This window comes from Tursiops truncatus, chromosome 3 (assembly GCF_011762595.2).
Source record: "Tursiops truncatus isolate mTurTru1 chromosome 3, mTurTru1.mat.Y, whole genome shotgun sequence".
Taxonomy (NCBI): Eukaryota; Metazoa; Chordata; class Mammalia; order Artiodactyla; family Delphinidae; genus Tursiops; species Tursiops truncatus.
This window is the reverse complement of record NC_047036.1, coordinates 150,298,121-150,323,512: the sequence shown is the minus strand read 5'-3', so window position 1 is coordinate 150,323,512 and position 25,392 is coordinate 150,298,121. Positions and strand designations below refer to the sequence as shown.

At 39.9% G+C, this 25,392-nt stretch overlaps 1 long non-coding RNA gene across 1 annotated transcript in view; it reads left to right on the top strand.

Moving 5' to 3' along the window:
• The first annotated feature begins 209 nt into the window (after positions 1 to 209).
• LOC141278232 (uncharacterized) overlaps positions 210 to 25,392 on the top strand; it is a 62,226-nt gene continuing 37,043 nt past the window's right edge. Inside the window, exons 1-2 of the long non-coding RNA XR_012330582.1 lie at positions 210 to 425; positions 8,057 to 8,159. This is a non-coding gene — a long non-coding RNA (uncharacterized lncRNA). The remainder of the gene's footprint in view (positions 426 to 8,056; positions 8,160 to 25,392) is intronic.

Below are 25,392 nucleotides of genomic sequence, written 5' to 3'. Positions count from 1 at the left end.
AGGATTTTCAATGCAGATTATTTGCAAGAGTGAAAAGGGAGAAACACACGTCTCCTAGTACAGAAGGGGTTGCCTTATGACACACTGACAGGGTGGAACACAGGCAGCTGTTAAAAACAATGACATCGGCTTGGAAGTACCACTGGAGATCTGTGCGATGCATCGTGAGGTGACACAATGCCAGTTAGAACAGGGCTCCACAGCCTGCTGGGAGCCGGGGTGAGCGGCGGGCAGGCCAGCGAAGCTTCATCTGCTGCTCCCCATCGCTTGCATGACCGCCTGAGCCCCCCGCCCCCTCCCGCGTGGAACCACTGTCTTCCACGAAACCGGTCCCTTCTGCCGAACAGGTGGTGGGCCGCTGAGTTAGAAGACATTAGGGACAGCGTGGTCGCATTTCAAAAGTGTGGAGGAGGGGCCAGGGAGAGGTACGTATGGATATTATATGTCAGGAACAAAACCTATGGAGCTATTGACAACCTTTCTCCCTCATACCCATGCCTGAAGGGGAGTCTTTTTTTTTTTTTTTTACCACCCAGATCCTTTATGGAACTGATTTGGGAGACAGTAAGAGAGATAAAGAGTCCTCAAATGGCCAGATTTGTCTTCATGAGAAGAGATGAAAGAGGAAGTAGTGGATGAGAGAGGCAGGCAGGCAGCCAACCAGGCAAACAGGAGATGGAAGAAAAGAAGTACCTGGATGGGCTTCCCTGGTGGCGCAGTGGTTGAGAGTCCGCCTGCCGATGCAGGGGATACAGGTTCGTGCCCCGGTCCGGGAAGATCCCACATGCCGCCAAGCGGCTGGGCCCGTGAGCCATGGCCGCTGAGCCTGCGCGTCCGGAGCCTGTGCTCCGCAACGGGAGAGGCCACAACAGTGAGAGGCCCGCGTACCGCAAAAAAAAAAAAAAAAAAAAAAGAAGTACCTGGAGTTTTTAAAGATGGGGGAGGGGGAGGTCCTGGAGCAGCTACTGAAGACTTGGTGTACGGGAGAGAAGGCTGGGTGACGTAGGTTCCACGTGTTTTGCCGTGTCATGTGCTGTGTGACCCCTCTACAGAGTCTACAAATACACCCATGACAAAGATCTAGAACACGCATGAGGTTTTGAGATCAGACTGGTGTTTCTTCCCCATGTTTCTGTGCTGCCCAGGAGGTCTACCTTCGTTGGAAGGAGAAAAGCCCACAGATGGAATTAAGAAGAAAACCCTATCTTTAGAAGGAGTAGAGGGTGTACACATGAAGTGCAGTGCACCCTCAGGAATCCCATATGTAGGTGACGTTGCACTTTCTTTCCTCCCTCTGACAACTGTGCTGCACTGGAAATAAGGCTGCTTCACACTTGAGCAGAACGGGATTTGAATCCCGGCTCCAGCAGTGATTGAACTGAACTCACTTTCCTTATTGATAAAGTGGGGATGATTAATCCTCTACTCCTTGGGTCTTTAGGAGAATTAAAAGAGAAAAAGGGTTTGTGAAGTGTCTAGCACAGCACCTGGCACAAGGAGATGCTTCATACACCCCTGCCCTGTTAGGAGGAGTAGCTTCTAATGAAAACATGGGCTGCCTGTAGAGACAGGCCATGGAGTCCACCAGCTTTCTCAGCTTTAAATGCCACAGCTGAGCTAGCCAGTTCATCATTCCAGGAGTAGGTGCTGTGCAGGGAGGAGACTTATCCATCACACCCTGGGCGTGGTGGGAGGTCCAGAGGAGAAATGTTAGATCTGCTATCTGTGGCATCTGTTGGGGCCCATGATGGATATGTGCGCCTGTGAACAAGTGGAGCAGAAGCCAGGACTGTGTGTACGAACGGGGGAAGGAAGAGCAGGAGGCGGGTAAAGCTCTTGTTAGCTGAGGTTTCTGGGAAGGGACTGGATGGAGAGGAGGTGGACGCAGCGCAAGTCTTGAATACGGAGGGTGTGAATATCGGGCAGAGGGCGTGGGAGAAGGCGTGCTGCGGATTGGAGCAAAGCCAAGGTGGCAGCAGGGTCCTGGGATGTGGAGAAGGTCAGGTGGAATGTGAGGTGGGCTTGGGGAGAAAAGGAAGGGAGGGTGTCTGGATAATTTCAGTTTGGACCAGTTGGTAGTGTGGTCTTGGTGTGTAGGGCAGAGTCTGATAGACCTGGGTGGAAATCCTTGTTCTGCCACCACTAACTGGGAGACTTTGGTCAAATTGCTTCGCCTCCATAGCTTTGGTTTGCTTATCTTTGTAATGTCCATAATGGCAGTACAGCTTATGAAGGGTAAATGAATTAGCATGTACCAAATGCCTGGCACATGGTGGATGTTCAGTAAGTAGCTACTGTTGTTATGTAGGTGTTAATACCACATCTGTGTGCTGTATAAACCCTCGTACCTAACAAAGCTTTCCTTGTCTCCTAAGCTCGTCACATTTTGTGCAAAAAAGTGGAGGTTGGATGGACTGGAATTTGGAGAAAATGAATATTTAACACATTAAAAAATACCCATTTGGGGGGACTTTCCTGGTGGTGCAGTGGTTAAGACTCCGTGCTCCCAATGCAGGGGGCCTGAGTTTGATCCCTGGTATGGGAACTAGATCCCACATGCATGCCACAACTAAGAGTTTGCATTCCACAACTAAGGAGCTCGTGAGCCGCAACTGAGGAGCCCGCCTGCCACAACTAAGACCCACAACCAAAAAAAAAACAAACCCATTTTGGAACTAAGGCCCTTTGTTAATGTTTAGGGACACTAAACTGAGAAGTATTCAGCAGTTTTACTGAATTTACAAATTCAGTAAATTTGTAAATTTTGTAATTTTGTAATTTGTAAATTTACTAGCAGTTCACATGTTTGAAATTGTTGCTGACATGGAACCACAAGCTGTTGAACTTCAAGGAATCCAGCATTTTTGTCTTTCATCCTTTAGGGAGAAGCAGGCAGAGCGTGAAAGCATGCTCATCTGACCAGCACTGTCATAGCCACAAAGTCACTGGGTAGAAGTTGCCCTGACTGGAATGCAGTCGGACATCACTTGGGGTCGCCGTGGATTTTGCCAGGAACAAGTTGCTAAACTCATCTTGTTTCCCTTTTCCTTCTTGGTAAAGTTACCGCAGTACAGGTCAGGCAATGGCACAGATGCAGCGAAGAATCTGTCAAAATATCTCAGGATGTCTTTGAGGACCAAAGGAGACGGGGTAGGGCACAGGCCAATTTGTACCTGGTCATCAACTGTACCCAGAGTGGGATTAAAGTCAACTTGGAGAAGAGTTTCTCTCCTGAAATGAGATATCACCATGGTGTTCGGGTTGAAGATGACCAGGCCTACGATGATTTACTGGACGTTTATGATAGACTGTGTCTCCAAAATGGCGGCTGAGGTGCTGTGTTCAACATGTAGTGGAGGGGAGGTCCTCTTGTTCACTTTGTAGAAAGGAATCTTGGTTGGATTGACCAAATATCTGAGCTTCCTCTGAGTGCTGGGCCTTGTACAAGGGAGTAGGAGAAATCAGACAACTGTACCTTGGACCCATTTTTACAGATGAAAACTGAGGTTCAGGGAGTTTAGGGAACTTGCCCAGGGTCACTCGGTCAGTATATTAATTTGAAGCCCATATTCTTCCACTGTGTTCTACCCTGCGTACGGGTCCAGAATCCCAAGTGTTTAGGTTCAGCCCAGTCTAGATGTACCTTCACAACCACACAAATATAAAGGTTTGGGATTCTTTGAAGATTGTTATCAACATTGGGATCCGTCTGGAGCTTCGTCTCATAGTTGTCACGATGCTGAGATGGACAGAAACCAGAGAAGACAAGGTTTGGCTTAATGAACTGAAGGGAGTAACACATGAAGGACAAGGAAATTCATTCACTGAGACACTCAACACCCACCCCTGTGCCACGCCTGGGCTTGGCGCTGAGGGTACATATAGCCTGTTAAAACACACATTCCTAGCTCCCATCTCCAGAGTTTTTAGTTCCCTGTGAGGGGTCAGGGTTCTGAGAATCTGAGTTTCTAACATTCCTAGGGGAAGCTGCTGCTGCTATGGAAGCCATTATATATAATATATATGTAGGGCCTGGCCCAGGGCGCTGCTGAGTTTAAACTTTAGATCTTCCACATGTAGTTGGCCATATGGCCTTGCCCAAGTTCTCTAACCCGTGTGAGCCTCAGTTTCCTCATCTGTAAATGGGATACTACCCAATTCCAAAGGTGGTTGTAAGAATTCAGTGAGACAATGTAGGCAAGTACTTAGCACAGTGCCTTCAGTCAACGTTCAGTAGGTTGTTTTCTTATTTTTGATTAATACCAGTGAGGAGGCTGTTGCAGAAGCACAAGGGAGAGCTGAAGGAGGGGCTGGACCAGGCCAGTAGTGGCTGAGGGGTAGAAAGGAGGAGCTCTTTCAGAGGCTCCAAGCCCTGTGCTCTAGGACTTGGCTCTAGGTTAAAACCTGACTGCTGGTCCCTGTCTGGCCACTAGAGGGCAGTGGAGCCAAGGCTGCGCCAGGAAGGCAGAAGGGTGGCGCGGATCTGTGCGTGCAGCCTTTATTCCTATCCTGAAGCCTAACTGTGTATTTACACTGCACTGTCTCCTGCCTCCTTGCTCTGTGTACTTGCTGACGTTTTTGGAAAACACTTTGCATCGCAGGGCACCTCTCAGTGGCTGCTCGTCTTGTGGCCTGGGATTAGCCATGGCTGAAGCATCCCACATTCTGGCAGATGTGTTTATTTCTCAAGGGCACAGGCAGAGCAGAACGTGAAGGGCTGCGCCCTGCAGCTCAGCAGAGCCTAGTCTGAACCGCTGTTGCTCTTCTGCCAGTTCAAAACTTGGGGCCTGTTCCATCTTGCTTTCCTCCCCCCTCCCCAGCCCTTGCCTGCACCCTTTGATCCTGTGGGTGGAGAAATAAAGGGAATTCCAAATCTTTAATCCATTTTGAAGGCTGGCAAACAGCACTGGTTGAATCATTTCAGAGAAGTGTGGGTGCTCTTTCCAAGGTCATAGAATGTAGTGAGGGAAGGAAAAATACTGGAAGCACGTTTATAATATTTGAATGTGTACCTTGTGCCAAGCCCTGTCCATTGATGAATTGCTTTATTCCATGAGGATCACAAAAGGTACAAGTGACAGCAGCTTGCACTTACTGACTGTGAGCCAGGCCCTGTGCCAACTGATTTTCACATATTAGCTCTTTCAACCCTAATAACCACCCATGAGGTGTTATTCATTCTGAAGAAACTGAGACTTGGCGAGCTTACAATAGGGTACATGGGGCCAAAGATTGGTGCTGGTGGTCATTGAAACCAGTGTGTCTAACTCCAAAATCCAAGCTCTTTCTGTCAGCAGTATTGGGCATTGTCAATTCTACTTTTAACCCAGCTCTTTCCAGAAGTGGGGTATATAGACCTTAGGAAGGAGAAGGCCAGGCTTATGATAAAATGGCCTTTTAAGTACTCATGACCCCACAGCATAGTGGACCAGTTAAGAGCATGGATTTGGGACCAGATTGCCTGAGTTCAGATCCTGGCTCTGTCACATATCATCTCTGTGACCTTGACTGGGCAAGTTCTTTGACATCTGAGTCTTAGTTTCCTCATTTGTAAAATGGGTATAATAATAAGAGCTACCATACTAGTTTGCTCTGAGGGTTAAATGAATTAATACATGTAAGTGCTTAGATCATTGCCTGGCACAAAGTAATAGCTCAGTAAGTGTTGGCTCTTATTATCATCATCATTATTAACCACCATGCTGTAGTCACCTCTGTATTCTCAGTGTCTGGCATATACTAGGGGTCGGCAAATGTTTATTGAATGAAATGAGCCCTTGGATTGAGAAAAATATTTTCTGAGCCCTGGAGGGTGCCAGGTCCTGGCTTGATACATAAATGACTCCATTTTGAACCCTGTCCTCAGGACTTCTCAGTGGAATAGGAGAGGTCAAGGTGTTAATTTACTGCACGAGGCAGATATATTCCATGGAGGTCCTGATGGACCTGAGAGCATCTTTGGAGTGGGGAGGAGGCTGGGGGCCAGTTTCAGAGGAGTCAGGCTTTGAATTAGGCCTTGAAAGATGGTGGAGGAGAAGGATGGAAGGGTGGGGTGGGCTGGAGAATTCGGGCTTCTTGGGCCCAATATGCCTCCAACTTCAACAAAGGACCATTGAATCAAGTTGGAGTTTTATTCATCCAACAAGTATTCATCAGGCATGGTTGGAATTGGGCACTGAGATACAGTGATGGCTTTCAGACAGTCTCTGCCCTCAAGTGACCTGGGTCTAAATGGGTGAACAGCCAAGGAAACAAGTGATGAAAATTTAGTCTGATGACGGACTTGTATTGGAGGCTCTTAGGCGTGAGTGAAAGACACTTGGCTCTGACTGCTTTAAGTAGAAAAGAAATTCTCATTGGACATCTTTGGTCATATGTATTCACTGTGGCCAGGGGGGATCATCTGTCCACCCTGCATGGGGTGGGGAGAGTACAGGGCATATCAGTGCTGCCCAAATCATGTGGACTGAGGTGGTGATGGTGGGCTGTGGTGGGTGTGATTCCCCAAAGAAAATTCAGATGAAGTCAACAGAGGGAGGAAGAATCGATGTTTATGCAAAATGCACAGATGTCCAGTACAGCTACCGCTTGGGAACAGAATAATCCACCAGTTAACAGTCCTGGCTTGACACTCCAGTTCCCAGGGATGGAATCCCATTTCCACCATTTACAAGTTGTGTGGCCATGACTGGGTCACTTCACCTGTCAGTCTGAGTCTCAACGTCCCCATCTACAAAATGGGAGTGATGGTCCAGCATTGTGGGCTTGAACCAGTGGGAAAGCACACTGCAAAGGCACCAGGCAGGCACCAGCACGTGTCACTGCAACTGGGTGTGGCATGAAGTCTGAAGTCTGGGATCCAGCAAATCAACTTCTGGGTATTTAATATAAGGAAATGAAAATGCTAACTCAAAAAGGCACCTGTACCCCAATGTTCGTTGCAGTATTTTTTACAATAGCCAAGATATGGAAACAACCTAAGTGTTCACTGATGGATGAATAGATAAAGAAATGTGGTGTATATATACACCATATATACAATATAATTCAGCCATAGAAAAGAATGAAATATTGTCATTTTCCACAACATGGATGGACTTTGAGGGCATTACGCTAAATGAAATAAGTCAAATAGAGGAAGACAAACACTGTATGATCTCACTTATATGTGGAACCTAAAAAATAAACCTGAAACCAAGCTTATAGATACAGAGAACAGATTGGTGGTTGCCAGAGGTAGGGGGTGGGGGAGTGGGAGAGATGGCTGAAGGTCAAAATGTACACACTTTCAGTTATAAAATAAGTGAGTCCTGGAATGTAATGTACAGCATGGTGACTATAGTTAGCAACAGTGTCTTGCACATTTGAAGGTTTCTAAGAGAGTGGATCTCAAAAGTTCATCACAAGAAAAAAACTGTAACTATGTATGGTGGCAGATGTTAACTAGACTTATTGTAAAGATCAATTTGCAATGTATACACATATTGAATCATTATGTTTTACACCTGAAATCAATACAATGTTATATGTCAATTATACCTTCATTAAAAAAGGAAATGAAATCTGAATTCTCTGGATTGTTACCTGACCAGTTCCAGGGCACCTGTCCAGAGACAGGCAGCCAGACTGCCCTGGGTTCAAGTCCTCAATCTGCCACTTACTAACTACGTTATTCTCCTCCGTGAAGTAAAGATTAGCGTTCCTGCCTCCCAGTGTTACTGGGAGAAGTGATGAGGTGATATATAGACAGTGCCTGGCACATATTGTTCTATAACAAATGATAGATGCATTCTCAGTACAATTATTACCCCAGAGCACACCAGGAGTCCAGGAGAGACTCTGGCAGGACAGACCACATGCTCTGTGAACAAATAAGCATCCTTCTGGATAAAGTGTGCATTTGGCCAGCAGCCAGGGGCACTGGGAGGCTTTGTGCAGCCTGACAGTTCCCACCTTCCTTTCAACTTGGGCTGGGTACAGCCTCAGGGAGGTTCATGTTTCTCTTTTAATTACCCCTCAGGCTCTCCTCTCAGCCTGTCCTTCATTTCCACCACAGGCTTTCAGCCAGACAGTTTGAACAGAATCTCATCTGGAGTGTGTTAACTCTTCTCCCTCGTTGCTGGCAGAGATCTGGGATCAGCTCTGCATTAGGACGAGTTGTAAGTAAACACACATTTGCTCTAATGTGGCCCCTCCTCTCATTCCATAGCCGTATCTTATATTTGCGCAGCTTCAAATCAGGGAACACAAGAGTGTTTGGAAAAGACCTTAGAAATCATTTAATCCAGTCTACCCATTTTACAGGAGAGCAAATTGAAGATGTTAAGTTGATCATCTTCACACAGATAACTTCAAGATATGAATAGAGATGGAAATCAGGTCTTCTGACTCTTAGTCCAAAACTTTTACCACAATAACCTTGTCCTTCAATCATTCATTCTCTCCTTCAGTAACATATATTGAGTATCTATTACTATATTCCAGACCCTATATTCTGGACACTGTGAAAACGAGTTGAATAAGAAACAATCTCTGCCCTTGAACTGCTTATGATCTCTTCATCCATCCATCCATCCATCCATCCATCCATCCATCCTCTATTCATCTTTCCATCAGTCTACTTCTCTCTCCATCCGTCCATGAATACATCTTCTTATTTCTCTATCCATTCATTTAGCCATCAATGCCTCTATAAAGCCCCAGGTCCTGGGCTGGTGCTAGGGACCAAAATAAGTAAAAATTCTGCTCTTGAGGCTTTCACCTATTGTGGAGGAAGACACATAGAAAGCTACCTCTAAAGTATGTATAAAGGGCTCTGTTTGTACACAAAAGGAGACTTTCTGTCCTGCCTCTTATTTCTGAGAAGGCATCATTCTGAGGGTGAAAACAGAGCTGCACTTTGGATAGGAGTCTCCAGTAGGGAAGACAGGAAAGAAGCTTCTGGGCCCAGGGAACAGCAGTGGCAAAGGCATGGGGATGCCTGGAGGGTTTAGGAGGGAGAGGAATTCCATTTTATTTGATGACTCCTTCTAGGAGTGAACTGGCTGGCTAATAGTCAAGACAGGATGTCAAAGCTTCTTTTAAAAGGACCTTGAATACCATACCTGGAGCCAGAATGTCACCCTTTGGGCATTTGGAAACCACTGCAGTTTTGTTTCGTTTTTTGCATATGGATATCCAGTTGTTACAGCACCACTTGTTGAGAAGGCTATCTCTTCTCCACTGCATTTCCTTTGCACCTTTGTCAAAAACCCATATATGCGTGGGCCAACTTCTCAGCACTCTCTTCGGTTCCTCTGATCTATGTGGCTACTTTGATGCTGATACTACACTGTCCTGATTAGTATAGGTTTATAATAATCCTTGAGATCAGGTGGTCTTAGCCCTCCAACTTTGCTCTTTTTCAGAGTTGTGTGTGCGGATTCTAGCTCCTTTGCATTTCCCATATGAATTTCAGAACCAGCTAGCCTGTCTCTACAAAAAGCTTTCGGATATTTTCGATGTGCATTGTGTTGAATATATGGATCAATTTGGGAAGAACTGACATGTTAATAATATTGAGTACTCTGACCCAACAACAAGGTACACGTCTAGGTTTACTATTTTTCCCTTTAGGACTTTAAATATGTTGCCCCATAGTCTGTCTTCTTGCCTGCATGGTTGCTGATAAGTCTGTGTTATTTTTATCTTTGTTCTTCTAGATGCAGATTTTCTCTTGTTTACTGGTTTTGAGCAATTTTATTATGATGTGTCCTGGTGTAGTTTTCTTGCTGTTTCTAGTTCTTGGCGTTTGTTGAGCTTCTTGAATCTGTGGGCTTATATTCTCATCAAATTTAGAACATTTTGGATGTCATTTCTTTAACTATTTTTCTGTCCACCCCCTTCTTCACAAACTCCAACTGCATATATATTAGGGCCTTTTCAGTTGTTCCACAGTTTACTAGTACTTTTTTAATTATTGAAATTTATTTTTTTTCTCTGTGTGTTTAATTTTAGGCATATTTGCTTCTGCGATAACTAATTTGCTGTTAAGCCCACCCAGTATATTTTTCATCTCAGACATTGTAATTTTCATCTCTAAAAATTCCCTAAAATGTGGGGTCTTTTAAAAAAAATATATCTTCCATGGCTCCAGTTAACTTTTTGGAATATGGAATGTTTTAAATATATAATATAATATATTATAATGTAGTATTATATTAAAATATATTATAATGAAGTTATTATAATATAATATATTAAAATATATTAATTGTTTTAATGTCTTTGCTAATTCTAACAGCTGTGTCAATTCTAGGTTGGTTTTAATTGATTTTTCTCCTTATTTTGGGTCATATATTCCTACCTCTTTTCATGCCTATTAACCTCTTGTTAGATGTCAAACACTGTGAAGCTTACCTGTTGGTTGCTGGCTATATTAAGCAGAAGTGTCCTTTACCTTTTTATTCTGTTTCTTTCAAAACCCTCCTTTGAAGCAACCTTCCTTTGTAACAACCAACAGCTTGACAAAGTGTGTTCCCATCATCCTATGATTGCTTTGCTCCTCAAAGCAAGGCTGTGAGGTGGGTGTCAGATCATCCCCATTTCACAGATAAGGGAACTGCGCCTCAGAGAGGTGAAGAAACTTGTCCAAAGTCACACAGTCTATAAAGGATTAAGCCACACCCCCACTACGCTGCGCTGCCCTTGTAGTTCCCAGGACGGGAAAGAGACACATGAAGTAAGGCTTGGTGTTGTTAGATTTTTAAAAGTATTTGGGGGGAAGAGGGAATAAATAGGTAGGCTCAAGGTCACAGGACTAAAGAGGCTGGAGCAAGAGAGGGTCACGTGTTTCAGTGTGTGGTTTTCCTACTGCACCCTCCCCCAACCCACTTCAGAGAATGGGAATGTGTCTTCCAGCTAATGCATCCTGCCAGACAGAATTGGGCTTTTTGCTGGAGTTGAGGGTCTGGAATTTAGCCCGACTTTATGAGAAACCTTGGGAAGTGGAGGGGGAGGGGAAAGAGGTGGGGACTGGAGAGTACTTGTTAATCGGTGTGAAGGTGATGGGAGAGGGGTGGGGAGAAAGAGGGGGGCACCAGAGGGCCAGAGGGTGGGTTTATGGGAGCTGTGGGTAGAGGACAGGGCACCAGGGGGCAGGGGCTAGTTCCAGCCAGTTCCTAAGGTCTCCTGCCTTGTGTGATTATCCCTGCTCCCACCTTCCTAACTGAGTGAGAAGTAAAGGTGGGGAATAAAATAATGAAGCCATGAGTAGGTGAGGTGTTAGGGAGACAGCTTGCCAGGGTGGGCAGCACAGATGACTGGAGGGTGGGGAGGGAGGTGGTGGGAGGCAAATGTGCAGATCCGAGCTCTGAGAAACTGGGTGGAGGGGGCTCAGCCTGGGTGTGCAGAGTTGTAGGTGGGGACACTAGAGGGTGACACCCCAGGGACAGGTGCTTCCTGGGAAAAAAAGTGATATGGTCTTTTCCTGGCCATGGGGGAGGCTTTGGAACATTCTTGGACAATTTATTTTTAGTGAGATTCCCTTTTGACTGTTTTTTTAAAAAGTATGGAATGGATTGTAATAGTTACCATTTATTAAGTGCCTATTGTATGCTCAGAACTGTTTTACATGCATCAACTCGGTTCATATCATAGACAATTACTTTCTGAGATAGGGACTATTACTAACCCCAGCTGACAGGTGAGGAATCTGAGTCTCAGGGATGTGGTGGCACACCCAAAACACCTTCTGCTCTGATCTATTTATTCTAAATGAGAGAGATGTACATGGGGAGCCAGAACCTGCTTAGACGGAACTCACCCAAGGGTTTTTGTTTTATTTTTTTCTGAGATCTGCTCTTCAGTTTGGTAGATTTGGAGCAGGATAAGCGTGGGGGCTGGGAAAGAAATAAGCTATTACAGACACACTGCCGAAGAGGAAAGGAAACCTCACGTACGTTGTCACAACAACCCTGCCTTGTAACTACCGTCGAGAGGACTCCTGTTATCTTGTCTACCCAAGCAGGTGCTGTAAATCTAGCACCCTCCCTGGCTGGGGTGGGTGTCTGTTGCCAGGCACGTATCCCATCTCTCTGGCCACAGTGATTGTGCCAGGCATGAGCATGTGACCAAAACCAGGGCGATCACTTCTTTTCCCGGGATTAAAAGAAAAACTGGAGCTCACAGCCCTGTTTACCCCCTTAGCGTAGTGTAACTATCATCTGAAAGACACATTCTTCACCCTGAGAACTGAAAGAATTAGACAGACATGCAGATAGAAACAAAGGAAAATAGGAGGTCCTGATGACATTTCTCCCTTTCTCTGTTCCCAAAGCCCCGATTTTCATTTAGAGAGCTATGTGGCTCTGGAAACACTGAGTGCCCCCACCCCATGACTCCAGAGGGGGCCACTCGGCCTGGGTTAGGCCACTCAGCACATTCCATTCCCCCACTATAGAAATTGCCAGAGATGGGCAGTACCAAAGTTGGCTCCATCAGAATGAATTAAGGACCTTAACTAAATGCTGGGGCACAGTTTCTCTTTCCTATTGGATAAGAGGTAGGAAGCATATAGCTTCCTAGTGAGTGTCCATCTTGGGCTCAGCAAGTAAGCCCGTCCTGGGACGAGGTTGCCAATTATGGAGGAGGTATGAGCAAAGTCCCTGGATCTAGTTAGTGGATCAGTTCCTCCCTGAAGCTGACCCTCCCTATAGATTGGGGAGCCATAAGTCTCCTCAGTGGTTTAAGGTGTCAACACAGAATTCTCGACTGACAAGTTACTCTTGGTGCTACTTGAATCCTGGTTCCAGTCAACTCAGAAGCTGGTTCCATGGATTCTTCCCTGGCCACTGTCTTCTTAGATGAACGATTATACTTCTTATTTTGCTTCTTTCTTAAAAAATTAAATTATTTAGAAACATTTTTAATAGAAACTTAAAAACATATACAAAAGTAGAATAGTATAATGCATGCATTCTCAACCAGGATGAAGAGGAGGGTCAAAAGGTGGCAAAAATTGGTTCTTAGGGAGGGGATGAATAAATCTGAACTATTGCAATGTGTGGTCTCCAAAGGGCCATGCACATAAACAGATACACAGTATATCCTTGATACTGAAATTTCAGGGGTGGAGGAGTGATTAGAAAATAATGTCTAAAAAGGCTTTTAGGGGGATGATAATGAAAAACTAGGTTGAGAAACACAGGCTTAATGAACCGTTATTTGGCTTTGATAGTTGTCAATTCATGGCTAATCTTGTTTCAATTATTTCCCTCCTGTAATATTTTGAAGCAAATCTCAGACATCATGTGATTTTACCCATAAGTATTTCAGTATGAGTCTCTAAGAGACTCTAAAAAATGTAACCACATTATTTACCCTTGAAACTATTACCACAATCAAGATAGTGAACATATATCCCTTGTCCCCAAAGGATATATGGGGACATATATATGTCCTCTTGACCCTTTGTAATCACTCCCTCTTAGATGTCTCCCTCTCCCAAGCAATACCATTCTGATTTATGTCTCGATAATTTAGCTTGTACATCCTAGAGCTTTAGATAGGTAGAATCATATAGTATGTACTCTTTTGTCTGGCTTCTTTCACACAACATAATTATTTTGAGATTCATATATGTTGTTGCTTATGTAGAAGGTTCATTTCCTTTTATTGTTGACTAGTGTGCCATTACATGGGTATATCATATATGTGGATGTCTTGTTAATGGCCATTTGCATTGTTTCCAGTTTTTGGCTATGACAAACAAAGTTGCTGTGAACATTTGTGTATATGCCTTTGTGTGGAGATATATATATATTTCATTTTCTCTTGAGTGGAAACATTTTCTCTTTGAGTGGAATGGTTGGATCATATGGTAAGTGTATGTTTAACTTCACCAGCTTGAGTGTTCCAGTTCCTCCACATCTCCATCAACACTTGTTATAGTCAGTCTTTTTAGTTTAAGCCATTCTAAAGTGTGTCTCATTGTGGTTTTAATTAGCATTTCTCTAATGACTTATGATGTAGAGCATCTCTTCATGTGCTTGCTTGTCATCTGTGTATCTTCTTTGGTGAAGAGTCTGTTCAAATGTCTTGCCCATGTTTTTAAAAATTGAGCTGTTTTCTTATTGTTGAGTTTTGAGGGTCCTTTATCAAATATATCTTTATAAATATTTTCTCCCTATGTATGTATGGCTTGTTGTTTCATTTTCTTAAAAGTGTCTTCCAAAGAGCAGAAATGTTTACTTTTGATGCAGTTCAATTTACCAATTTGTTATTGTATAGATCATGCTTTTGATGTCAGATCTAAGAAGTTTTTGTGTAACTCAAGGCCACAAGGATGTTTTCCTATGTTTTCTTCTAGACGTTTTGCAGTTTTAGGGTTTACATTTAGATTTATGATCCATTTTTGAGTTAATTTTTTTGATAGGTAAGAAGTGGATTTATTTAGAGAGATACACATTCCATAGAAGAATGCAGTCCATCTCAAAAGGCAAGAGTGGCCTCAGGGCCTGGGCTTATCTGGGAAAGTGAGAGCGGCCAAGGGAGAAACACACTCCACAGACGGAGTGTGGGCCATCTCAGAGGTGAGAGGCCTGAGTTAATTTTTGTAGATGGTGACAAACATAGATACAAGTTTGTTTTTTTGCATATGGATATCCAGTTGCTCCAGCACCATTTGTTGAGAAGACTGTCTTTTCTCCACTGCATTCTTTGCATCTTTGTCAAAAATCCATATATGTGTGCATCAATTTCTCAACTCTATCCTCTGTTTTATTGATCTTTGTGGCTACCTTCATGCTGATACCCCACAGTCTTGATTAATGTAGCTTTATAACAATCCTTGAAATCAGGTGGTCTTAGCTCTCCAACTTTGTTCTTCCTTTTCAGGTGTGTGTGTGTGTGTGTGTGTGTGTGTATGTGAATTCTAGCTCCTTTACATTTCCATATGACTTTTAGAATTACCTTAACCAAATTTGTACAAAAAACCTTCCTGATGTTTTTACTTGGATTGTGTTGAATATGTGGATCAAACTGGGGAGAATTGGCATGTTAAAATATTGAGTGTTCTGACTCAATAACAAGGTGTACCATTCTGTTTACTTTGGTCTTTTAGAGGTTCTTCAGCAATGTTTCAGTTTTTGGTGTACAGGTCTTGTACAACTTTGGTCAGAATTTACCCTAAGTATCTCACATTTTTATGCTATTTTATTTTTTATTTTCTTAGATTTGATTTTTTCATGGTGGTAACATACACATGGTATTATAGAATCTACCATTTTAAACATTTCAAATGGGATTAAGTACATTCACACTGTTGTGTAACCATTACCACTATTGATTTCAAGAACTTATTCATTATCCCAGATAGGAATTATTTATTCATTAAATAATAACTCCCCATAAGCTATTTTAAATGGTATTTAAAATTTTTGATTGTTTCTGGTATATAGAAATACAATTGCTTTAGTATATTAATCTAGTGTCCTGCAACTTTGCCTAAATCATTCATTAGTTCTAGTACATTTTTTGCAGATTTCCTTGAATTTTCCACATAGATAAATAAAGACAGTTTTACTTCTCCCTCTCCAATCTGGATGTTCTTTATGTATTTTTCTTGCTTTATTGCACTGGCTACAAGCTCCACAACAGTGTTTAATAGATGTAGTGAGAGCAGATACCCTTCTTTTATTCCTGATCTTAGGAGGAAAGCATTCAGTTTTTCACAATTAAGTTTGATGTTAGTTGTAGTTTTTTTCAGATGCTTTTTATTAGATTGAGTAAATTTCTTTACATTCCTACTTTTCTGAGAGTTTTTTAAAAATAAGAAATGGGTATTGAATATTTTCAAATGCTTTTTGTATCTATGTAAATGACCTATGGTTTCCGTTTTTTAGTTTGTTAATATTGTGAATTACATTGATTGTTTTTTCAAGCATTAAACCAACCTTGAATTCCTGGCATAAAATCCATTTGGTCATAAGATATTATCCATTTAGTATATTGTTAGAGTAAAATTGCTAAAATTTGTTTAGCAATTTAAAAAACCTCTCTTTATGAACATTATCAGTCTATAGTTTCTTTTCTCATAATGTCTTTTTCTGGTCTTCATGTCTGGTAATGCTTGCTTCACAGAATGAATTGGAAAATATTGATCTTCTTCAATTTTTTGGGAAAGTTTGTATAGAACTGTACTTTTTTTCCCTTAAATGTTTGATAACATTCACAAGTGAAACCCTGTGGGCCTAGGGTTTTCTTTGTGGGAAGTTTTTAACTACAGTTTCAATTTCTAAACTATATTGGGAGGTAGTCTGTTAACTGTTTTCTTGAGTTTTTTTGGTTGTGTACTTCAATGAATTTGTCTATTTCATTTAAGTTTTCAGATTTATTGCCATAAATTGTTCATAATAGTCTATCATTTCAATATTTATAGAATCTATAATAATCTCACCTTTCTCTTTTTTGACTTTGGTAAGTTTTTAAATTTATTTTTTCCCTAATACATCTGGCTAGAAGTTATTAATTTTGTTGATCTCAAACAACTAGTTTTTTCTTTTGTCATTTTTCTCTATTCTTTTTCCATTTTGTAGTTCATTGATTTCCACTCTTTATTATTTCATTTCTTCTGCTTATTTTAGGTTTAATTTCTCTTCTTATCCTAATTTTATACTAGGGGAAGTTGAACTCACTGATTTAAAGCCTTTTTTATTTCCTAACATAGTCATTTAGTGCTATAAATTTCCCACCAAATATTGCTTAAATATTGCTTTAGCAGACTTGCACAGATTTTGATATGTTGTATTTTCATTTTCATTCAGTTCAAAATACTTTCTAAAGTCTTTTCAATTTCTTCTTTGATCCATGGGTTACTTAGAAGTGGGATAATTAGTTTCCAAATATTTGGGGGTTTTCCAGAGCTCTTTTTATAACTGATTTTTAATTTAATTCTATTTTGGTGACAAGACAAACTTTTTATAGCTTGATTCATTTTAAATTTATTGAGACTTGTTTTATGGCCCAGAATGTGGTGTCTCTTGGAAAACGTTCCATGTGCACTTAAGAAGAATGTGTATTCTCCTGTTTTGGGATGGAATGTTCTGTAAATGTCAGTCAGGTCAAGTTGTTAGTGCTGTTCAAGTCTTCTACATTCTTGCTGATTTTCAATCTAGCTGTTCCATTAATTATTGAGGCCTTTACAATTTCTGACTAAGACTGTACATTTGTTTATTTCTCCTTGCAGTGCTATCAGTTTTCATTTTATGTATTTTAAAACTCTGATATTAGGTGCATAACTGTTTGAGGTGGTTATGTTCTTTTGATTAATTGGCTCCTTTATTATGAAATGGTATTTTGCTCTCGTAATATTCTTTGCTATGAAATCCACTTTGTCTAATATTAAATATAGTCTAATATTAATATAGCCACTTCAGCTATCTTTTGACCATGTGTTAGCATGCTATATCTTTTCCTATCTTTTTACTCTTAATTTATTGGTGTCTTCATATTTATTCATTTATTTATTTTTTTAAACATCTTTATTGGAGTATAATTGCTTTACAATGGTGTGTCAGCTTCTGCTTTATAACAAAGTGAATCAGTTATACATATACATATGTCCCCATATCTCTTCTCTCTTGTGTCTCCCTCCCTACCACCCTCCCTATCTCACCCCTCTAGGTGGTCACAAAGCACCGAGCTGGTCTCCCTGTGCCATGCAGCTGCTTCCCAGTAGCTATCTATTTTACGTTTGGTAGTGTATATGTGTCCACGCCACTCTCTCACTTTGTCCCAGCTTACCCTTCCCCCTCCCCGTATGCTCAAGTCCATTCTCTAGTAGGTCTGCGTCTTTATTCCCGTCTTGCCTGTAGGTTCTTCAAGACCATTTTTTTTTTGTTTAGATTACATATATATGTGTTAGCATACGGTATTTGTTTTTCTCTTTCTGACTTACTTCACTCTGTATGACGGACTCTAGGACCATCCACCTCACTACTAATAACTCAATTTCATTTCTTTTTATGGCTGAGAAATATTCCATTGTATATATGTGCCACATCTTCTTTATCCATTCATCTGTTGATGGACACTTAGGTTGCTTCTATGTCCTAGCTTTTGTAAATAGAGCTGCAATGAACATTTTGGTACATGACTCTTTTTGAATTATGGTTTTCTCAGGGTATATGCCCAGTAGTGGGGTTGCTGGGTCGTATGGTAGTTCTATTTTTAGTTTTTTAAGGAACCTCCATACTGTTCTCCATAGTGGCTGTATCAATTTACATTCCCACCAACAGCACAAGAGGGTTCCCTTTTCTCCACACCCTCTCCAGCATTTATTGTTTGTAGACTTTTTGATGATGGCCATTCTGACCAGTGTGAGGTGATATCTCACTGTAGTTTTGATTTGCCTTTCTCTAACAATTAGTGATGATGATCATCTTTTCATGTGCCTCTTGGCCATCTGTATGTCTTCTTTGGAGAAGTGTCTCTTTAGGTCTTCCGCCCATTTTTCGATTGGGTTTTTTGTTTTTATGATATTGAGCTGCATGAGTTGTTTGTATATTTTGGAGATTAATCCTTTGTCAGTTGCTTTGTTTGCAAATATTTTCTCCCATTCTGAGGGTTGTCTTTTTGCTTGTTTATGGTTTCCTTTACTGTGCAAAAGCTTTTAAGTTTCATTAGGTCCCATTTGTTTATTTTTGTTTTTATTTCCATTACTCTAGGAGGTGGGTCAAAAAGGATCTTGTTGCAATTTATGTCAGAGTGTTCTGCTTATGCTTTCCTCTAAGAGTTTTATAATGTCTGGCCTTACATTTAGGTCTCTAATCCATTTTGAGTTTGTTTTTGTGTATGGTGTTAGGGAGTGCTCTAATTTCATTCTTTTACATGTAGCTGTCCAGTTTTCCCAGTACCACTTATTGAAGGGGCTGTCTTTTCTCCACTGTATATTCTTGCCTCCTTTATCAAAGATAAGGTGACCATATGTGCGTGGGTTTATCTCTGGGCTTTCTATCCTGTTCCATTGATCTATATTTCTGTTTTTGTGCCAGTACCATACTGTCTTTTTTTTTTTTTTTTTGCATTTTGCATTTTTTTTCACAACTCACACACACACACTGTATTTTATTTTTACAAGAGATAAATAAACTGACACCAAGCACTGTAAAGGGATGACCACAAAAAAAGCAACAATGATTGCAATTACCAAACATGAAACACACTCATAATATGTTATAATATTGATATTCAGTCCAGTAATCCTCCACTGTAACAGCTCCTTTCCTTTGCAGTGAAAATTGATTTGTATATTTTTTGCCTCTGAGTCCTTGTAGGATTTTATTTTTTTATTCAAACAGAAAGTCACAAAAATTATAATCATCCTCATCAGTTCACTCAGTCCCATGTAATTAATTTTGTTTTCATCTTGATCTTTTGTTAGAACTTTTACGAATTCATCAGTTTTCCATTAGAGTTTTGAAAATGCTTATTCATTCAGTTCAGCAGTATAGTCAGTTACCAGAAACCTGTACTTGTAAATCTTTTCCATGAATTCCTTGAAGATGAAACCCTTTTATAGGAACATTTTTGTGAAAGCATCAGAGTACACTCAGAACTGTCTGTAAATGACAAAAGACTTAAAAATGACCACGGTTAAAGATTTGATGAAACTTCATAGTAATGCAATTGACAAGGAAATTTAGTCATTTCTGATATATACATTTTAAAATAATAACTAGAATTATAACTTATAACATTATACCAGACATATAAGATTTTTAGAAATTTCAAGTAATTCCTGAAACATTTATATTAACATATTTCCATACAAATAACCCAAAGAAAGTTTAGCATCAGTTGTTTTGTTTGTTTGTTTTTTTATACTGCAGGATCTTATTAGTCATCAATTTTATACACATCAGTGTATACATGTCAATCCCAATTGCCCAATTCAGCACACCACCATCCCCACCTGACCGCAGTTTTCCCCCCTTGGTGTCCATACATTTGTTCTCTACATCTGTGTCTAAACTTCTGCCCTGCAAACTGGTTCATCTGTACCATTTTTCTAGGTTCCACATACATGCGTTAATATACGATATTTGTTTTTCTCTTTCTGACTTACTTCACTCTGTATGACAGGCTCTAGATCCATCCACGTCTCAACAAATGACCCATTTTCGTTCCTTTTTATGACTGAGTAATATTCCATCATATATATGTACCACAACTTCTTTATCCATTCGTCTGTCGATGAGCATTTAGGTTGCTTCCATGACCTGGCTATTGTAAATAGTGCTGCAATGAACATTGGTGTGCATGTGTCTTTTTGAATTATGGTTTTCTCTGGGTATATGCCCAGTAGTGGGATTGCTGCATCATATGGTAATTCTATTTTTAGTTTTTCATGGAACCTCCATACTGTTCTCCATAATGGCTGTATCAATTTATATTCCCACCAACAGTGCAAAAGGGTTCCCTTTTCTCCACACCCTCTCCAGCATTTGTTGTTTGTAGATTTTCTGATGATGCCCATTCTAACTGGTGTGAGGTGATACCTCATTGTAGTTTTGATTTGCATTTCTCTAATAATTAATGATGTTGAGCAGCTTTTCATGTGCTTCTTGGCCATCTGTATATCTTCTTTGGAGAAATGTCTTTTTAGGTCTTCTGCCCATTTTTGGATTGAGTTGTTAGTTTCTTTAATATTGAGCTGTATGAGCTGTTTATATATTTTGGAGATTAATCCTTTGTCCGTTGATTCATTTGCGAATATTTTCTCCCATTCTGAGGGTTGTCTTTTTTTCTTGTTTATGGATTCCTTTGCTGTGCAAAAGCTTTGAGGTTTCATTAGGTCCCATTTGTTTATGTTTGTTTTTATTTCTATTACTCTAGGAGGTGGATCAAAAAAGATCTTGCTGTGATTTATATCAAAGAGTGTTCTTCCTATGTTTTCCTCTAAGAGTTTTATAGTGTCCGGTCTTACATTTAGGTCTCAAATCCATTTTGAGTTTATTTTTGTGTATGGTGTTAGGGAGTGTTCTAATTTCATTCTTTTACATGTAGCTGTCCAGTTTTCCCAGGACCACTTATTGAAGAGACTGTCTTTTCTCCATTGTATATCTTTGCCTCCTTTGTCATAGATTAGTTGACCATAGGTGCGTGGGTTTAACTCTGGGCTTTCTATCTGGTTCCATTGATCTACATTTCTGTTTTTGTGCCAGTACCATACTGTCTTGATTACTGTAGCTTTGTAGTATAGTCTGACGTCAGGGAGCCTGATTCCTCCACCTCCATTTTTCTTTCTCAAGATTGCTTTGGCTATTCAGGGTCTTTTGTGTTTCCATACAAATTGTGAAATTTTTTGTTCTAGTTCTGTGAAAAATGCCATTGGTAGTTTGACAGGGATTGCATTGAATCTGTAGATTGCTTTGGGTAGTAGAGTCATTTTCACAATGTTGATTCTTCCAATCCAAGAACATGGTATATTTCTCCATCTATTTGTATCATCTTTAATTTCTTTCATCAGTGTCTTATAATTTTCTGCATACAGGTCTTTTGTCTCCTTAGGTAGGTTTATTCCTAGATATTTTATTCTTTTTGTTTCAGTGGTAAATGGGAGTGTTTCCTTAATTTCACTTTCAGATTTTTCATCATTAGTGTATAGGAATACAAAAGATTTCTGTGCATTAATTTTGTATCCTGCTACTTTACCGAATTCATTGATCAGCTGTAGTAGTTTTGTGGTAGCATCTTTAGGATTCTGTATGTATAGTATCATGTCATCTGCAAACAGTGACAGCTTTACTTCTTCTTTTCCAATTTGGATTCCTCTTATTTCCTTATCTTCTCTGATTGCTGTGGCTAAAACTTCCAAAACTATGTTGAATAAGAGTGGTGAGAGTGGGCAAACTTGTCTTTTCCTGATCTTAGTGGAAATGGTTTCAGTTTTTCACCATTGAGGACAATGTTGGCTGTGGGTTTGTCATATACGGCCTTTATTATGTTGAGGAAAGTTCCCTCTATGCCTACTTTCTGGAGGGTTTTTATCATAAATTGGTGTTGAATTTTGTCGAAAGCTTTCTCTGCGTCTATTGAGATGATCATATGGTTTTTCTCCTTCAATTTGTTAATATGGTGTATCACATTGATTGATTTGCGTATATTGAAGAATCCTTGCATTCCTGGGATAAACCCCACTTGATCATGGTGTATGATCCTTTTCATGTGCTGTTGGATTCTGTTTGCTAGTATTTTGTTGAGGATTTTTGCATCTATATTCATCAGTGATATTGGCCTGTAGTTTTCTTTCTTTGTGACATCTTTGTCTGGTTTTGGTATCAGGGTGATGGTGGCCTTGTCTTCATGTTTAAAATGTGTTTTTTGTAGATAGTATATACAGTCTAGTCTGCCTTTTTACAAAATGCTATCTGACAATCCCTGAATTTTAATTTTAGACCACTTACATTTAATGTGATTATTAATATAGTTACATGTGAGTTCATCATCTTGCTATTTGTGCTCTGTTTTTCACCTGTTCCTTTTTCCCTTTTTCATTTTTTTTCCTTACTTCTTTTGGATAATTTTTTAAATAATTCACTAATGTGAATGAATGAATTATATCATTCACATTAGTTGGATATTAGCTATGCATTTTGTTTTGTTACTTTAGTGGTTGTTTTATGGTGTATAATACACATCTTTAACTTATCACAGTCTATCTTCAAGTACTATTACACCACTTCACTTCATGTGTAGTATAAAAAGTTCACAATAATATTCTACCATTTTTTCTCTCCTATTCTTTATGTTATTAGTATCATGCATCTTACTTTTGCTTATGTTTTAAACTCCAGAATATATTATTATTATTGTTTAAATAGTAAAATATCTATTAAGCATTTTCAAAAAATAAGAAAAAAATCTTTTGTACTTACCCATATAGTTATCATTTCTGTTGATCTTCTTTCCTTTGTGTAGATTCAGATTTCCATCTGGTATTATTTCTCCCTGCCTAAAAGTCTTCCTTTAACTTTTCTTGTAGTGTAGGCCTTCTGGGATGAATTTCTTCAGCCTTTGTCTTTAACTCATCTTAGCTTTTGAAAAATATTTTCACTGGGTGTAGACAGGGTTTTCTGTGAGTGCTTTAATGATGTTGCTGTGCTGTCTTCCTAATTGCCTTAATTTTGATTAGAAATCTGTGTCATCTTATCTGTGTTCCTCTCAACATGACATGGCTTTTTTTCTCTAGTTGCTTTAAATAGTTCTCTTGTTTACTGGTTTTGATAAATTTTATTATAATGTGCATTGGTGCAGTTTTCTTCAGAGGTGGTGAGTGTGTGTGTGAGTGTGTGTGTGTGTGTGTGTGTGTGTGTGTGTGTGTGTGTTTGAGCTCTTTGAGCCTTGTGAATCTGTGGTTTTATAGTTTTTATCATGTTTGGAAAAAATTGATTGTTGTTTCTTCAAAAAATTTTTTTCTGTTTCCTCTCACTCTCCAGTCCTTTGGTGACTTAAATTATATGCATACTAGCCCTCTGGACCTATTCAGTTTATCTACTTCTGTTTGAGTGAGTTAAGGTTGATTGTGTCTTTCAAGGAATTGGTGCATTTCACCTGGGTTATCAGATTTGTGGGCACAGATTTGCTGATACTCTTAATCTTTTCTCCCTTTTCTTTCTATGTTTTCTTTTGAATAGTTTCTATTGCAATGTCTTCAAGTTTACTACTCTTTTCTTCTGAAATATTTTATTTGCTGTTAATCCTATCTTGTGTGTATTTAAAATCTCAAACACTGTAATTTTTATTTCTAGAAGTTTGACTTAGTTTTTTTTTATATCTTCTGTATCTCTACTTTTTGAAATGTGAAGTACAGTTGTAATAACTTTTATTGTATTTCTTTGCTAATACTTTTATGTATTTCTTTTATATAACTTTTAATGTATTTCTTTGCGTTAGTGTCAGTTCTTGGTTAGTTTTGATATATTAACTGTTCTCCTCATTATGGTTTGTGTTTTCCTGCCTCTTTGCATGTTGGGTGCTGGATATTTTTGTATACCTATAAATCTTCTTAATCTTTGATATGGAATGCAGTTAACTTACTCAGAAACAGCTTGACCTTTTTGGTTCTTGCTTTTGTCATTTATTAGGAAGGTCTACAGCAATGCTTAATCTAGGATGAGTTGTTCTCGATAACTGAGGGAAGACCATTATGATTGGTCTACCTAATGCTCCATGTGACTATTTAGGCAAGAGGCATTGTTCCCAGCCTTTCATGATTGCCAGGCCCTGTTCATTTCCATCATTTTAAATGGTTCTTTCCACAGGAGCAGGTATTTTCCTTGTATGTATGAGCTGATCATTACTCTGTTGTGTACTTGAGGGGGATCCTCTGCATATTTGTGGTGTTCTTTCTCTGGGAAGCTCTCTCTTCTCTGATACTTTAGTCTAGCAGCTCTAGCTGCCTTGGTCCCCCTGGACTGATAGTTCTATCTCCTCAACTCAGAGACTCAGCTGGGGTTGGCTTTAGTTACCCCTCCCTGTGCCATGGCCTGGAGTCGCTCTCGATTCAAAATCTCGATTCAAAATAAGCTGGGACACTCATTGGGCTCATCTTGTGTATTTCCAGTCTCTCAGAAATCACTGTCCTTTGTCACCTGATACCCAGTGTCTTAAAAACTGTTGTTTTACATATTTTTTTTCAAAATTTGTATTTAAGTTAAAATTTTTAATTGTAGTAAAATATATAACATAAAATTTGCCATCTGAACTATTTTTAAGTGTATAATACAGTAATGTTAAGGACATTCACATCGTTGTGCAACAGATCTCCAGAACTATTTATATGTTGCCAAACATAAACTCGATATTTGTTAAAAAATAACCCTTTGTTCTCCCCTTCTCCCACCCCCTGGTAACCATTGTTCTACTTCCCATCTCTATGAATTTGACTACTCTAAGCTCCCCATATAAGTAGAATCATACAGTATTTGTCCTTTTGTGACTGGCTTATTTCATTTAGCATAATGTCCTCTAGGTTCATCATGTTGTAGCAAGTGTCAGAATTTCTCTCCTATTTAAGGCAAAATAATATTCCATTTTATGTCTACAGTACATTTTCTTTATCCATTCATCTGTCAATGGACACTTGGGTTGCTTCCACCTTTTGGCTCTTACACATGATGTTACTGTGAACATGAGTATACAAATATCTCCTCGAGACACTGCTTTCAATTCTTTTGGGTATATACCCAGAAGTGAAATTGCTGGATCATATGGTAGTTCTATTTTTAATTTTTAAGAAACCACAATGCTGCTTTCCATAGCAACTATACCACTTTATACTCCCACCAACAGTACACAATTCTCCATATTCTCACCAACATTCGTAACTTTCTATATTTTTTTATAGTAGTC